We start from the raw sequence: 17,352 nt of genomic DNA, 5'->3' as shown, positions 1-17,352 counted from the left end.
AATTCCTTGAATCTCTTTCTCGGCTCTTATTGCCAAGGCTAGCGTTTCTAGTAGTATTTTGAATAGTAATGGTGATAGTGGGCAACCTTGTTTCACTCCTGATCTTACTGGGATAGGTTCCATTTTATCGCCATTACATATTATGCTTACTGACGATCTTAAATATATGCTCCTGATTATTCTAAGGAATAGTCCATTTATTCCTATACTCTCAAGCGTTTTTAGTAGGAATGAATGTTGGATTTGGTCAATTATACTAATAGTTTTCATAATACTAAACCAGCCCTGCGTTCCTGGTGTAAATCTTACTTGGTCATAGTGTATTATCCTGGGGATGATTTTCTGTATTCTTTTTGCTAATATCTTATGTAAGATTTTATCATGAATATTCACTAAGGAAATTGGTCTATAGTTTTCTTTCTCAGTTTTTGATCTACTTGGTTTAGGTATCAATATCATGTCTGTGTCATAACAGGAGTTTGGTAGGACTCCTTCATCCCCTATGTTTTCAAATAGTTTATATAGCATTGGGGCTAATTATTCTTTCAATGTTTGGTAGAATTCACATGTAAATCCATCTGGTCCTGGGGATTTTTTCCTGGGGAGTTGATTAATAGCTTGTTCTATTTTTGTTTCCTGAAATAGGACCATTTAAGCAATTTATCTCCTCCTCTGTTAATCTAGGAAGCCTATGTTTTTGGAGGAAGTCATCCATTTCACGTAAGTTATCAAATTTATTGGCATAAAGTTGGACAAAGTAATTCCTTATTATTTCTCTAATTTCCTCTTCCTTGGTGGAAAGATCCCCCTTTTCATTTGTAAGACTAACAATTTGATTTTCCTCTTTCCTTTGTCTGATCAGATTTACCAAAAGTTTATCTATTTTATTGGCTTTTTCATAAAACCAACTCTTAGTTTTATTTATTAATTCAATAGTTTTTTTTTTTTTACTTTCAATATTATGTATTTCTCCTTTTAATTTTTGTATTTCAAATTTGATTTTTGGTTCGGAGTTTTTAATTTAGTCTTTTTCTAGCTTTTTAAGTTGCAGGCCCAATTCATTAATCTTCTCTTTCTCTATTTTGTTCAAATAAGCCTCTAAAGATATAAAATTTTCCCTTATTACCGCTTTAACTGCATGCCACAGATTTTGATATGATGTCTCATCATTGTCATTATCTTGGGTGAAATTATTAATTGTTTGGGATATAATCCCAGTAGTAGCACTGCTGGGTCAAAGGGTATGCACAGTTTGATAACTTTTTGGGCATAATTCCAGATTGCTCTCCAGAATGGCTGGATTCTTTCACAACTCCACCAGCAATGTATTAGTGTCCCAATTTCCCCACATCCCCTCCAACATTTATCATTATTTGTTCCTGTCATCTTAGCCAATCTGACAGGTGTGTAGTGGTATCTCAGAGTGGTCTTAATTAGCATTTCTCTGATCAGTAGTGATTTGGAACACTCTTTCATGTGAGTGGATATAGTTTCAATTTCTCCCTCTGAGAATTGTCTGTTCATATCCTTTGACCATTTATCAATTGGAGAATGGTTCGGTTGCTTATAAATTATGGTCAGTTCTCTATATATTTTGGAAATGAGACCTTTGTCAGAACCTTTGTTTTTAAAAATATTTTCCCAATTTGTTACTTCCCTTCTAATCTTGTTTGCATTAGTATTATTTGTACAGAAACTTTTTAGTTTGATGTAATCAAAATCTTCTATTTTGTGATCAATAATGATCTCTAGTTCTCCTCTGGTCATAAATTCCTTCCTCCTCCACAAGTCTGAGAGGTAGATTATCCTCTGTTCCTCTAATCTATTTATTATCTCCCTCTTTATGCCTAAATCATGGACCCATTTTGATCTTATCTTGGTATATGGTGTTAAGTGTGGATCCATATCTAATTTCTGCCATACTAATTTCCAGTTTTCCCAACAGTTTTTTCCGAATAATGAATTTTTATCCCTAATGTTGGAATCTTTGGGTTTGTCAAAGATTAGATTGCTATAGATGTACACTTTTTTGTCCTTTGTATCTAATCTGTTCCACTGATCTACCGGTCTATTTCTTAGCCAATACCAAATGGTTTTGGTGACTGCTGCTATATAATATAGCTTTAGATCAGGTACACTTAGACCACCTTCCTCTGAGTTTTTTTTCATTAGTTCCCTTGCAATTCTCGACCTTTTATACTTCCATATGAATTTTGTTGTTATTTTTTCTAGGTCATTGAAATAGTTTCTTGGGAGTCTGATTGGTATAGCACTAAATAAATAGATTAGTTTGGGGAGTATTGTCATCTTTATTATATTTGCTCGGCCTATCCAAGAGCACTGAATTTCTTTCCAATTATTTAAATCTGACTTTATTTTTGTGGCAAGTGTTTTGTAATTTTTCTCATATCATTCCTGACTTTTCTTTGGTAGATGGATTCCCAAATATTTTATACTCTCAACATTTGTTTGGAATGGAATTTCTCTTTGTATCTCTTGCTGTTGCATTTTGTTAGTGATATATAAAAGTGCCGAGGATTTATGTGGATTTATTTTGTATCCTACAACTTTGCTAAAATTCTGAATTATTTCTAATAGCTTTTTAGCAGAGTCTTTGGGGTTCTCTAAGTATACCATCATGTCATCTGCAAAGAGTGATAGTTTGATTTCCTCATTGCCTACTCTAATTCCTTGAATCTCTTTCTCGGCTCTTATTGCCAAGGCTAGCGTTTCTAGTAGTATTTTGAATAGTAATGGTGATAGTGGGCAACCTTGTTTCACTCCTGATCTTACTGGGATAGGTTCCATTTTATCGCCATTACATATTATGCTTACTGACGATCTTAAATATATGCTCCTGATTATTCTAAGGAATAGTCCATTTATTCCTATACTCTCAAGCGTTTTTAGTAGGAATGAATGTTGGATTTAGTCAATTATACTAATAGTTTTCATAATACTAAACCAGCCCTTCGTTCCTGGTGTAAATCTTACTTGGTCATAGTGTATTATCCTGGGGATGATTTTCTGTATTCTTTTTGCTAATATCTTATGTAAGATTTTATCATCAATATTCACTAAGGAAATTGGTCTATAGTTTTCTTTCTCAGTTTTTGATCTACTTGGTTTAGGTATCAGTATCATGTCTGTGTCATAACAGGAGTTTGGTAGGACTCCTTCATCCCCTATGTTTTCAAATAGTTTATATAGCATTGGGGCTAATTATTCTTTCAATGTTTGGTAGAATTCACATGTAAATCCATCTGGTCCTGGGGATTTTTTCCTGGGGAGTTGATTAATAGCTTGTTCTATTTTTGTTTCCTGAAATAGGACCATTTAAGCAATTTATCTCCTCCTCTGTTAATCTAGGAAGCCTATGTTTTTGGAGGAAGTCATCCATTTCACGTAAGTTATCAAATTTATTGGCATAAAGTTGGACAAAGTAATTCCTTATTATTTCTCTAATTTCCTCTTCCTTGGTGGAAAGATCCCCCTTTTCATTTGTAAGACTAACAATTTGATTTTCCTCTTTCCTTTGTCTGATCAGATTTACCAAAAGTTTATCTATTTTATTGGCTTTTTCATAAAACCAACTCTTAGTTTTATTTATTAATTCAATAGTTTTTTTTTTTTTTTTTACTTTCAATATTATTTATTTCTCCTTTTAATTTTTGTATTTCAAATTTGATTTTTGGTTCGGGGTTTTTAATTTAGTCTTTTTCTAGCTTTTTAAGTTGCAGGCCCAATTCATTAATCTTCTCTTTCTCTATTTTGTTCAAATAAGCCTCTAAAGATATAAAATTTCCCCTTATTACCGCTTTAACTGCATGCCACAGATTTTGATATGATGTCTCATCATTGTCATTATCTTGGGTGAAATTATTAATTGTTTCTATCATTTGCTGTTTTACTCAGTCATTCTTTAAGATGAGATTATTCAGTTTCCAATTACTTTTTGGTCTAGTTAACCCTACCTTCTTATTGAATGTAGTTTTTATTGCATTGTGGTCTGAGAAGAAGGCATTTATTATTTCTGCCTTCCTGCATTTAATTTTGAGATCTTTATGACCTAATATATGGTCAATTTTTGTATAGGTTCCATGAACTGCTGAGAAGAAAGTATATTCCTTTCTATCACCACTCAGTGTTCTCCAAAGGTCTATCATATCTAGTTTTTCTAATGTTCTATTTACTTTTTAAAATGTCTTCCTTGTATTTGTTTTGTGGCTTGATTTGTCTAAATCTGAGAGTGCAAGGTTGAGATCTCCCACTATTATAGTTTTACTGTCTATTTCTTGTTGCAACTCTCTTAACATTTCCTTTACAAAGTTAAATGCTATACCACTTGGTGCATATATGTTTAGTATTGATATGGCTTCATTGTTTATGCTACCTTTTAGCAGGATATAGTTTCCTTCCTTATCTCCTTTAATTAGATCAACTTATGCTTTTGCTTGATCTGAGAGAAGGATGGATACTCCTGCTTTTTTGGCTTTACCTGAAGCATAATAGATTCTGCTCCAACCTTTTACCTTTACTCTGTATGCATCTCTCTGCTTTAAGTGTCTTTCCTGTAAACAACATATTGTAGGATTCTGAATTTTGATCCAATATGCTATCTGTCTCCGTTTGATAGGAGAGTTCATCCCATTCACATTTACAGTTAAAATTACTAATTGTGTATTTCCTGCCATCATATTATACCCAGATTATGCTTTTTTCCCTTGACACCACTGAACCCCTTCCCCAATATTAAATTTATAGACCCCACTTGTGTCATGCAACCCTCCCTTTTTAGTATCCCTCCCCTCCTTCCATATCCCTTCCCTTTTCTTGTACTCTTCCCTTATTCCCCTTTTCCTTTTTCCTTTTCCTCTCCCCCCTTTTCAGGAGGTGAGAGAGAATTCTCTGAAAAACAAATATGTCAATTATTTACTCTTTGAGCCTACTCTGATGAGAGTAAGATTCACACAATGTTTCACCCCCTCTCTAAATTCCCTCAGATGTGGTATATTATTCTATGTTTCTTCCTGGGATGTAGTTTCCCTCTTTTTATCACTCCTTCCCATTTTTTTTTTTTGATACTACCCCCTTCCCTTTACTACACCCCCCCTTTTTTATATATTAGTAAAATCAAATTATTCATGCGGACTTTCTATATATCCACAACTGATATACAGTTTTCAAGTTCTTTTTACCTTTTTCTGTTTCTCTTCAGTCTTGTGGATGTAGATCAAATTTTTTGTTTATGTCTGGCTTTTTTCTTAGAAACAAATAGAATTCCTCTGTTTCATTAAATGGCCATCTTCTTCCATGGAAGAAAATGTGAAACTTAGCTGGGTAGTTTATTCTTGGTTGCAATCCTTGATCTTTTGCCTTTCAGAATATCAGGTTCCAGGCCCTTCGATCTTTTAATGTGGAGGCAGCCAGATCTTGAGTGACCCTTATTGTGGCACCGTGATATTTGAATTACTGTTTTCTAGCTGCTTGCAATATTTTTTCCTTTGTTTGCCAGTTCTGCAACTTAGCCACAATATTCTGTGGAGTTCTTTTTTTTAGGGTCTTTTTCAGAAGGTGTTCGATGAATTCTTTCAACACCTATTTTCCCTTCTATTATCTATTTCTATTATCTCTGGACAGTTCTCTTTGATGTTTTCCTGTAAAATAGAATCTAGGCTCTTTTTTTGGTCATAGTTTTCGGGAAGTCCACTGATCCTCAGAGTATCTCTCCTATATCTATTTTCCCGGTCTATAGATTTTTCCAGTAAGTATTTGACGTTATTCTCCAGCTTTTCATTATTTTTTTGTTTGTTTGTTTTTGTTTTCTTTGACTGATTCTTGGGTTCTCAATGAATCATTCATTTCTATTTGTTCCCTCCTGATTTTAATGAGTTATTTTCTTCATTCACATTTTGTAGTTCTTTTTGTATATGCCCAATAGAGTTTTTAAATGAATTATTTTGCTCTATTGAATTTTTTTCTATTTCCCTAATATTTTAAGAGAGTTATTTTCTTTTTCCAATTCAGAAAAACTACTTTCTTGAGACTTTTTTATCTTTTCCAATTCAGAAATCCTACTTTCTTGAGAATTTTTTAACTTTTCCAATTCAGAAATCCTACTTCCCTGTGATTTTTTAACATTTTCTAATTTACAAATTTTTGTTTCCCTGCATCTCCTGTGAATTCCTTATTTTTTCCAACTCAAATTTCAAAATGTTGTTATTCTCTATCATAGCTTCTCTTTCTTTCCCCATTTTTCTTCAAACTCTCTTAACTTCTAGGAGAGAGTTATGTGATGGGGGGCAAGTATCATTCCCCTTTAGAATGTTATCTGCTGACTCTCTGCTGTTAACTTCCTCGGGGTTGGATACCCGCTCTTTCTCTGTGTAGAAGGAATCAATAGTGCTCTTCAGCTTTTTACTCATGGTTAAAAATCTTTTGGTGTCTGTCCTTGGGGTAAGCAATTTATTTATTTATTTCTTTACCAGATTCCTCCCAGACTGGATGCAGCGTCTCTTGTGTCTAAGCTAAGAGATAGCTCTGGGAGAGAGTTCCCCACCCCCTCCCTGGAAGTGCCTAACAGGTGATTAGCAGGACTGTGCTTTGAGGGCGCTGTGTGTCCTAGCGACTTCCCTGAGGTTTAAGACTGAACAGTAAAGGCGACACAAAGCCCAGCCAATGTGTCCCCTGGGGCGTGGATGTCAGCAGCTGAAGTGAAAAGCCCCTGCGCTCAAACTGGAAGTGTCTGCCTGGAAACTAAGGTCCATATTTTAAAGGTTCTGCTTCTCTGGGACTTCCACAGCCTCTGGCCAAGTCCAGCACAATGTAGATTAGATATTGCCTCAGGCTGTGTCCCCACTGTTCAGGCTCTTAACTACCCCAAGGTGAAGCCTGGACAGCAGAAAGCGGCTGCAAAGCCGTGCCGAGATCTGTTAGGTCACTTCTAGATTGGGGTGGTTCTAGGATCTGGCTTGGTATTTTAAAGTGGCTTGATTTCTCTTATGCACTGCTGTTTTATAAGCAGAGAAGAGCTAACAGTCTGTGCCAGATTCTTCTATCTCAGTGGCTTCTCTGATCCCAGAGTTCTCCCCAGCCTGATCGGCACAGTGTGCTAGCACCTAACCGTCTGTGCTGGCCTTTTTTTTCCTCCCCTTGGAACTGACCTTTTCTGTTGAAACTCCAGATTCTCTTCAGCTGGTATGTTGTCCTTCCAATCCTTGTGGTTTCTATCAGTCCAGTGTTATTTTTGAAGCTGATTTAACTAATTGGTAATGAGGGAAGAAGGGAGCCTACAGATTTGCGTGTATCTTCTCTGCCATCTTGGCTCCACCCCTGATTTTATTTTAATTTCAGTCAGTGACTCAAAGAACTAGGCTGAATTCCTAAAAATAGGTTTTAACTTTGAAAAAAATCATGATCAAGTTAAGGTGAATTAAACTTGAACTTAAAAAAAAAGACAACTGTATTTCTATTAGATGTTAGTTCACTAGTTCTTATCCTAGTGCTATTATTTTAGATTATAAAAACCATAGATAGGGGCCCTTAGGTGGTGTAGTGGATGGAGCACTAGCCCTGAAGTCAGAATGACTTGAGTTCAAATCTGATCTCAGACACTTTAACACTTACCAGCTGTGTGGTCCTAATTTTCTCAGGGATAAACAAAAAACCAAGAGGTACAATTCTAAAAAAAATGATTCCAGAAACTTCTGGAGCATATTTTTACAATTAAAATATTTGGTAAATAAAATAACAATTCTGCCAGAGCCCTTCACCCAGACATCTACAAACCATTTTAAGATTAGACAAGAGTCTTGGCCCCAAAGGAATGTCCTGGATGTGTAAGAACTCCCTGCCCCAAGGTTTTTCTGACCCAAGCATTAACTGTTAAAAACATGACGAATGTTCCAACCGCAAACCGTCACATATTGCCTTGACTTTCTGATATATGGTCAACAAATGTTATATCTTTTGTTCTATGGAAATTTACTTTGCTACGTGGCATTCGCTCCACAACATATAAAAACCCTTTGCTTTGTCTCAATAAACGAGCTATTCTGTCACTACACAGAGTGGTTTCCATTCTTTCTTTCTTTTCAGCCCATTCCCAGGCAAACGCCTTCCCCAGCCTCCGGCTTACAGACTGATGTGTGACTTCAGCCGTCCCTAGTTCGAGACCCGCAGGCCGGGTCAAATTGGCGCCCGAACAGGGACATGAAGATCCATATCAGCCCGACGGATTGACGAAGAGAAGGAGAGATGAACCGCCTGGCCAGGCCCCCGTCTAAGGACCCCGAAGAGAATCTTCACATACAGTGTAAGTGAACCAATCCGTCGAAATCATGGGCTCCCACCTTTCTAAAGAACAGATTTTCGTTAAAGATCTTAAAGAGAGTTTTAGGGAACGAGGAATTAAGGTTAAAAGGAAAGATCTTAAAAGAAAGCTTTAGAAAAAAGAGGCTTAAAAGTTAAGAAAAATAGAGCTCTGTGTCTGTCTGTGTATGTTTGTCTGCTTTGCATTGCTTCTGTTCTGTGTTAAAAGTTAGCAAGCTCATAAGAGATAAGAATTCAGCCTCTGTGTTACAGGCTTAGAAAAATAACAGGCTGAATTGTGGAAATTGGAATTCATTCAGAATAGTAATTCTTTCAGAGTGGTCTTAAATCATGGAATATCTAGGCATTCCCTGTGAAGGCAGAGAAGTGCATTAAAATGGGCTTTGAAGTTTAGAGAAGCTCTGTTTGGATTCCGGGAGGGAAGAATGTTCAAGGTGAAACAAACTTCTCTCTGGCAGCAGGAGTCCTAGGAAAAGCCTCTAGTTTGCTTTAGTGATTTAAGAGCTTTGTTAAGTTTTAAAAACAATGATTAAGAAATTTGGGAATTGATTATTTTAATGTTACTTAATATAAAAGTGTTTGTGATTTTAAACTTTTTAACCTGTTGTACCAATTTGTAAGTAAAACAAAAGAAAAAACTTGACTATTTTAAACTGGTGGGAAAGTTTTCTCTGAAAAGCAGATTTTCAAAGCCTGCTAAAGGGGAGTAACAGCATTACAATCTTATCTGCTTAATACCATACCGCCTGAGAAGCTTCTACTAGTGGCCTTGAAGCACTCAGGCAGAAAAAAAAAAAAAAAAAAAAGAAAAACTATTTGGTTTGCTTCTGAAACATTGGGTAATTTGTTATCATTATGGGTTATGAATCTTAAAGTTTAAAGTTTAAAAAAAAAAAAGGAGGGGTGATTAAAGAAAAGGGACAAGAGAGATTGATTTGCAAAATTAATTAATAGTTTAAATGAAGCATCTAGTCAGAAGAGTTATTGGTTTGGAAGTGTTTAAAGTATGTCAGAGAAAGTTTGAGCAAGTAGGCATTGGGAAGAGAGAAAAATGAAGCATCTAGTCAGAAGAGTTATTGGTTTGGAAATGTTTAAAGTATGTCAGAGAAAGTTTGAGCAAGTAGGCATTGGGAAGAGAAAGACAGAGAGATGGGACAGGAAAATGAAGGTGATTTAAGAAGGATTGATTAGTGGGAGCAAAAAGATTTCAAGAAGAAATCAGTGGGGAAAAGAAGGAACTAGTTGGAAAGGGGAGTCACGGAGAGATGACTGTGAGACAGGATGTGTTTTTACAGGGGGAGAACAGCAGTAGGAAGCTGCAGCTGTTTTTGGTTGAAGAAAGCAAACTGATAAAGGGTCAAGCCACTCTTACAAGATGTTAATTGAGTGAACATTTGTTTCTAAAATACATAATGGTTTTTGTGTTTAAAGAATATGATCAGAAATGTGATATATAGTCTGAAAGGGTTATTTATAAAAAAAAATGTTTAATTGATGTTTTTAAGAATTTTTCAGATTCCTTTATGTGAAAATAGAAGTTTTAATTAATTGTATTGATGCCAATTATTTACAGGGACTCCAAGTATAATAGTTCTTGCCTTTGTCCTTTTGAAAATGTTTTTGTTATGGCAATATGTAATTTGGGATTTTTCTGTGTATTGGGTATTTTAAAAACAAAATAATTGGTACAATGTTCAACTTATAAAACATCTACTTGGGTATATAAGAATTGTGTGAACATTCTGGGATAAATTTCTTATTGTTAAAAGTCTTACAAAATGTAGATGATCTTTTTGTGACAAAAAAAAAAAAAAAAAAAAAAAAAAAAAGTGACCTTGTCCAAGTCACTATCAGTTTGTTAAATTATTTAGGAGCACAGGGATTGAGAATTTCTTAAAACAAATTTCAATTTGTGAAACATGAGGTAAAATATAAATACAGTAAACAATGTGGCTTTAGGAGTGTTATCAGCCACAGTACTTTTGGTACAAGAAAAGTCAGAAATTAACCTTTGGGAATAGTTTAATAGTGAATGTCCTGCACCAGGTTCAATCAATTCTGAATCAAAGAGGCCAGGAGGTGGCTAACTGATTCAAGGATTTTAAAATATGAAACAATACTATTGGAAAGAGATGATTTGGCACTCTCACCAGATCATAACTTTAATCCAGCCATGTTCTTATCTGCTTCCCCTGGGAAACATGTGTACCTTGAACATGATTGTCCAAATGTGATTGATTACCAAACTAAGGTTAGGGAAGATTTGTAGGAAGTCCCTTTGTTGAAAGGCACTGAATAGTTCATAGATGGTTCTTCACAAATAGTTAACGGGAAAAGGAAAAATGGTTATGCTATTGTTAATGGGAAGATTTGACTCTGGTTCAAGCTGGATTCTTGCCAAAAGAATGGTCAGCTCAAAATTTGTGAATTATATGCAATAAATCAAGCCCTAAAATTGCTTGAAGGACTGATTCAAAATATGCTTGGGGAATTGTTCATATATTTGGGAAATATGGGAAGAAAGGGGAATGGTAAACAGTAAAGGAAAGGGATTGGCACACAGGACATTGGTCACTGAAATTTTGACTAATCTTATGTTACCTAAGAATGCTGCAGTGATTCATGTGCAGGGGCACCAAAGAGGAAATTCATTTGAGATAAGGAGAAACTGCTTTGCAGATGAGGAAGCAAAGCGGCCTGGAGAAGAGGAATCTGTAAGTACAGAGGAGATGGTGGAGCAGGCAGATTTAGGCCAAAGCACCTGTTTCACAGCTAAGATCCTCCAATCTGTGGCCCAAGCTATAGCATCCTCCCTCATCATGTAAAGTGGAAAGGGTGGATAAGGAAATTAAACAACAATTGACTGAATTGGCATTAGAGACACAATTGCCCTGGACCAAGTGCCTTCCCCTTGCCTTATTAAGAATTAAAACAAAACCCCTGAAGAGATGTGGAATTGTCACCTTATGAATTATTGTATGGTCACCCTTATCCAAAAGGGATTCAAAATTCTTCCTTGTATCCAATATTTGAAACCAAGGATTTGTTTTTAAGGAAATATGTTATGTCTTTACTGTAACATCTGAAAACTTTGCAACTAAACAGGCTTATTGCTCAGACTCCTCCCTTAGGATTTCAACAGTGCATGAGTTCTAGCTTGGAGATGGAGTCCTGGTTCAGACATGAAAGGAGGACAAGCTGACCCTGAGATGGAAAGGACTGTTCCAGATCCTCTTGACATCAGATACAGCAGTGCTACACAGGAAAGAGAGTGGACTCAACATACCAGAATTAAAGGACTGGTGGACTCCGAGAGTGTGGACTTCCCAACTGAATGCAGAGAACAAACTGAGACAGACATTGAAAAGCAACTGATGAACTGTGCATGTAAAATCTTGATAGCGGTATTGAAGGCTCACTATTAGATAAAATATCTATTACTGACACCTCCCCCATTTTTCCCTGGTGTCTTTCCAAGACTTGGTCTCAATCATGTCCTACCCCATTTCTTATGTAAGCTGTGACTGAGCCCATGACGGGATTAGTGTGACCCCGGGTGGTGGATGATTTGAGGTTTGACTTATTATTTCCAGAACCATGGCAGTAAGACCATGCAATTGCCATGACGGGCAACCTCGAGAGGTCTGTTTCCCACCCACTTAAGATAGAATCTGGTATAACGTATCCCTGAGTTGGTGTGGTTGACCCCGATGACCTAAGACAGCATTTGGTGGCATGCTATTGATATAGATCGAACGCTCACTCCCCACAACCGGAGGCAGGTCACATAGCCTAAGACAGGCCTGTCACCTTACAAATGAAAAAAGGGGGACATGCCAGAGCCCTTCACCCAGACATCTACAAACCATTTTAAGATTAGACAAGAGTCTTGGCCCCAAAGGAATGTCCTGGATGTGTAAGAACTCCCTGCCCCAAGGTTTTTCTTTTTTTTTTTTTTTTTTTTTTCTTTTTTTGTAGTGTGTTGTCCTAGGTGTTGTTGGAGGAACCCTCAAAGATTTCTTGAACAGTTTCAGCACTCTTTTGAAGCAGAGTAGTCATTGCCAAGGAGCTGAAAAGAAGGGCCGACTTGAGGAAGTGTCCATACTCTGCTTGGAGAAAGACCCCAATGTCTTAAATGTTTACTATTTTTTCCCTAAGAAGACAGGGAAAGTTTTCTCTGAAAAGCAGATTTTCAAAGCCTGCTAAAGGGGAGTAACAGCATTACAATCTTATCTGCTTAATACCATACTGCCTGAGAAGCTTCTCAATTCACCTTTCAATTTTTAAAATTGAGCATTTTAATGAAAAAATTTGATAGTATATATGGTTATTTTCATTTATGATCTTTTTTTTCCCCCTGAGGCTGGGGTTAAGTGACTTGCCCAGGGTCACACAGCTAGGAAGTGTTAAGTGTCTGAGACCAGATTTGAACTCGGATCCTCCTGAATTCAGGGCTGGTGATCTATGCACTGCACCACCTAGTTGCCCCCCATTTATGATTTCAAAGATGATAAGGTGGTAATTAGAAATACATTCAGCGATGCAAAATTTTCTAAAATTAATTTTACATGAAAATTTCAAAATAAGAATTCTGTTCTTGACATGGATGAACCATGATAAGATAAACATCACAGTTTACAAAGATATGCATTGTATTACATCAATTAACAAGGGATAAGATGAAATCCATATTGGAACTCACAAATAACGAGGAGCTATTGCAGGGAAGATGCTGTGAGATGGAGAGTAACTCATAGTCCTGAAAATCTTTTTCATAAGCACATCTTTTAGAGAAGCAACATCTCCCCTCCCCTAGTAAGGGGATTCATACCATGTTAGGGAGGAGGGCAAATAAGATGGCATAAGACAGCCTGGGAAAGAAAGTTCCACAATGAACACTTAAACATTTCCTGACAAGGGAAGAGCATAAGTTGGTTTCTAGAATTCACAACAAAAGCTTTTTTTTTTTTTTAAATAATGATACTAAGCTTATGGAGGCTTATAGTAAAGAAGACAGAGAAAAAAAATCTTTTAGAATTTAGATTTAGAATAGAGAAAAAAAAACCCTTCATTTACATGGATATATTTTTAAAGCACAAAAGTGATAAATAAAATAACCTGTAAGAATTGCTTAAAGTCCAGTTCATCTTGTTCTCCTTGACCGTGTTCTACTTCAGGCAATTCTAAATTATCCTTAACATTAACTGCTCCTTCATATTGCCTTTTCTTCATTCCCAACTTGATACATTTCTCTTGCATCATTTTCTTAGAAAATAACTCTTCTTGAAGACTTATATACTTTAATTCCAATTCTATATATTTTGAAGATTCTGCTTCTAATTGTCCTTTAAGGTCTTGAATCTGTTTCATAAAATACGTGTTTAGCCAATTACGTGAGTAAAAGATAGGTCTTTCAACTTATATATTAATTTAAAATTACTAAGATTAAATTAATTCCATTGTAGTGGGATGTGTAATTATCCTTATCTTACATCTCCAAAATATTTTTCCTAAAATTATTTAGATAAGTTTACAAACCCAAAACAAAGGTAAAGATTGAAAGAAGAAACCATGAAATTACATTACTAGCTTTTATATAAAGTCTGCAGAATAAACATTATTTCCACCTTTCTCCAGGTTAATTGTGAGTTCTACTGTGAAAACTTGTCTTTTCCATCGTTTAATTGTTAAAAACCTCTTTCTTTGCTAACCTTGCATATCTTGCTCTCAGAAACCTATAAATGTTACGAAGTCATTTTTTGGATAAATATTGCTGAGAACTGTAGGACAGTAAATTAATGACAGTAAAATAAACTGCTTCTAATTGTCATTATTAAAAATTAATGATGGGGTAAGAGTAGCAATTCTTATATGAAAGACAAAATCCAAGGTCCAAGTGAAAAATTTATAAGGACATTGTCTTTGCCAAAAGGTACCTTTATTTATGAGAATTATTTACAGACAAAATGAAGAAGTAAAATAGGCACCAGAAGGGATAGATAGAAATAGATTTGGGAGATCAATAGTTACTAAAGAAAGGTATTTGGAAGAAACCATTAAAGGAATATGCCACAAACTGTGAGTACACCATCGAATGGCAAGCTTTATCCATAGAGGAGTTTAGCAGTCTAACTAGAGCTAACTATAGTCAGAAGAAAGACATGATTAAAAGGAAGATGTTATAGAGAGGAAGATAACTAGCTGGCTTAGTTCTAAAAAGGACTTAGCAAAAATCTTCATCATAAGCACACCTTTTCTTTTTTCTTTTTTTTTTTAGGTAAATACAAACTTGGGGTTTTTCAGGGAAGGAGGGGAAATACCAAAGAAAAGTTAAAGAATATGTATTTGAGATACTGAGAATGTCTTAAAGATATTCTGGGGGAAATTTGGTTCTAATTAGGGCTTAAGCAAATTGTCTGGGAAGTTTCCATCATAGGAATATTTAAGATATACTACTCAAGGCAATGTGGGCCCATCAAGATTGGCTTAACTATGGTAATAAGACAGTCTGGAAGTGTGAGAGTTTGCAAGATGAGTGTTTTAGCATTTCCTGACAAGGGGAGAGTTTCAGAATTCACATGTATAGCACTACTACCAGTTAACACATACATAGCACAAATTTGCAAATGTTATCTCATTTGAGCACTTTTATTTTTCAAAAGTTCTTAAGGACTTTGCCCTAACTTCTGGTGGTGTAAGATATCAGAATTGAGGAAATGTCTCATCAAATACTAGAATCTTAAAAAGCAGTAGCTTTAGATATATTCATTTATTTGTTATTCTTCCAGGAGGAAGAAAATCTTTTATTCCCTAAAATAGAAAAAATAATGTATGGAGAATATTGAACTGGAAGGGTCTTAACCTACTTACTGGTGGAATGGAATGACAATCTCAGTTATATCAGTCCTTACCTCTCTTAAATCAATTCATGTCCTGTTTTTATAGAATAAATTCTTAACTTAAACTTAAACTCTTAATATAGCTATGTTATATTATAAAGTTTCTTAATGGTAATAGTGATCACCTTGCAACCAAACTGTTTTTTGTTTGTTCTTTGTCATTTTAAAATCTATTAAAGCAATACTCAATCATACTGTTTCTGCCTATTAGTCATCCTTTTGGGGGATGTTTTTCATTTTTAGGATTATAGGAGCAGTGTTGGAAGGAGATCTGTCGTTCCAAGAGTCCTTGCAAATATTGCCCCAGATGTTTCACCACTTCCAAAAAAAGGTTTTTGGAAACCACCTATTTCCCTTTTGGATTCCTCTGTTAGAAACACTTTTCTTTACATCAAAACTAAATTTGTGTGTTTACAATTTCCATTCATGAGCAAAACAAGCCTAATATTTCTCCCACTTGAAAGTGATTTCAAATACTTGAGAAGCTCTTTTAACACAGTATAATCACACACATACATACACACAAAGCTTGCTTTTCTTATGAATTCTATGATGTAAAGAGAGGAACATTTTCTAATATGCAAATCTATATATCAAGTTTTTGGAGACCAGAATTTTCTGGGCGCTGTAAAGTCTCTATGTGATGAGTTCCTGGGTAGTAAGCTGGGGTAACAGAGAAGCCTCAAGATAAGATTATAACATTCCTTGGGGCAAGCAAGGAAGGTCATTGGTGGAGGTCTTTGCCAAGCTAACCTCGCTGTATGCAATCAGAAAGCAAAGTTATGAATATCAAACGCTCAAGGTTAAATTTCCCTATAAAACATGCCCTCATAGTATATATTTTCCACAAAATCTTTCTTTTAGTCTGTAATACTCCACCTGAAGAAGTCTTTCCTCCCCCATGCTTCATGGCATCTTTCTCCTCCTTATAGTTAACTGTTTTAGGCTGTTAAAACCCTTTTTCAGAAGACTGAATTGCTTCCATTTGAATTGTCTTAAGAAGGTTCTGGGGATTACCAGGAAGGATAAGAATACCATATTTCTAAATTCTCTTTGGTATGCCTGGGCTGAGACACCTGGAAACTATTGGTACTGCTGCTGATTCAGAGGTCAGGCTTGGGCTGGGCTGGGGCTAGATCCAGGGTTGCATGTGTGTCCTGTCCTGTTGTGTTCTGTCCCAGAACTCCCACTCTGGTGTCACAGACCTTTTTTGCTGAGTTTCCAAGCTGCTTCCAAGTTTCTGCTGAGCTAGAAAATATTCTTCTCTTTTGGGTGTTCTAAGTCTCTAAAATTTGTTTAGAGACATTATTTAAAGGAATTTCAAGCAGTCTCAGGGAGAGGGTGGGCAAGTTCCTGTTTTTAATCTGCCATTCTTGGATCCACCCCTTGCATGTATTTGTAAATAAAAAGCTGTTATTTAAAAAATGTTTTTGTGCAAAGCAAGCCAATGCAGACAAGGTTAGGAGGCAAGCAGAAATCTGGGAAAAAATTTTTTTTTTCTATCCAGTTTTTCTGATAAAGGCTTCCTTTCTAAAATGTATAGAAACAAACTCAAATTTATAAGAATACGAACCATTCCTCAACTGATAAGTGATCAAAAGATATGGACAGCCAGTTTTCAGATGAATAAATTAAAGCCATTTCTAATCATATTAAAAATTACTGATTGGAGAAATTCAAATTAAGACAATAGTGATGTATCTATACACCTCTCAGATTGGTTAAAATGACAGGAACAGATGATAAATGATGAAGAGACTGTGGGAAAACTGGGACACTAATGCATTGCTCATGGAATTGTGAAATGATCATCAGATCTGATGATTCTTGACAGCAATTTGGAACCATATCTCCCCAAAATTATCAAATTCTGCATTCCCTTTTATCCAGCAGTGTCTCTATTGGGTCTGTTTCCCAAAGAGAGCACAAAAGAGAAAAAAACACCTACTTTTGCAAAATAGTTTGTAGCAGCCCTTTTTGAGGTGGAAAGAAACAAGAAATTGAGAAGAGGCCCATCAGTTGGGGAATGGGTGAATAAGTTATGGTATATGAATTTAATGGAATATCATTCTACAAATAATGAACAGGTAGATTTTAGAAAAGCCCGGAAAGATTTATATGA

General features: G+C 35.7%; 1 long non-coding RNA gene across 1 annotated transcript; it reads left to right on the top strand.

Moving 5' to 3' along the window:
- Positions 1–6,762: 6,762 nt before the first annotated feature.
- On the top strand, positions 6,763–15,424 carry LOC141544758 (uncharacterized). The gene is made up of 2 exons (XR_012482787.1): positions 6,763–8,314; positions 11,463–15,424. It is a non-coding gene; the product is annotated as an uncharacterized LOC141544758 (long non-coding RNA).
- The last annotated feature ends 1,928 nt before the right edge of the window (positions 15,425–17,352 follow it).

Source organism: Sminthopsis crassicaudata, chromosome 5 (genome assembly GCF_048593235.1).
Source record: "Sminthopsis crassicaudata isolate SCR6 chromosome 5, ASM4859323v1, whole genome shotgun sequence".
In the NCBI taxonomy this organism is placed as follows: Eukaryota; Metazoa; Chordata; class Mammalia; order Dasyuromorphia; family Dasyuridae; genus Sminthopsis; species Sminthopsis crassicaudata.
This window is presented reverse-complemented; position numbering and strand designations above follow the sequence as displayed.